This window comes from Myotis brandtii, unplaced genomic scaffold (assembly GCF_000412655.1).
Source record: "Myotis brandtii unplaced genomic scaffold, ASM41265v1 scaffold1236, whole genome shotgun sequence".
NCBI classification, from domain to species: domain Eukaryota; kingdom Metazoa; phylum Chordata; class Mammalia; order Chiroptera; family Vespertilionidae; genus Myotis; species Myotis brandtii.
In genome coordinates this window covers 596,564-596,942 of record NW_005354316.1, presented here as the reverse complement: position 1 = coordinate 596,942, position 379 = coordinate 596,564, and positions in this window count along the sequence as shown.

The window sequence follows — 379 nt, the reverse complement described above, 5'->3', positions numbered from 1 at the left end:
CTGTGAGGCCTGGCAGCGAGCCTGCACTTCTCTGAGGGAGTGACAGCCCTGATTATATGTAAAGGATGCTTCGCTTCTCTCCAGGGAGTAGTAGGGGAGTAGTAAGGGAGGCCCGAGTGGAAGGGGAGGCTGCTACAGTCTAGATAAGAGGTGTTGGTGACAGTGGAGGTGGTGGGGGTGGAGCAGTCACTCGGAGGAAGGATGGGCGAGGCTTCTGACAGGTGGCCGGGAGGAGCTCAGAGGCGCTGTGTGGATTAAAGAGCAGAGATTGGCAGAATGGATTTAAAAAACACATGATCCAACTATATACTGTGTTCAAGAGGCACTATAGATTAAAAGACACAAATAAAAGATACCAGAAGAGAGCCGAGCGGCTGTG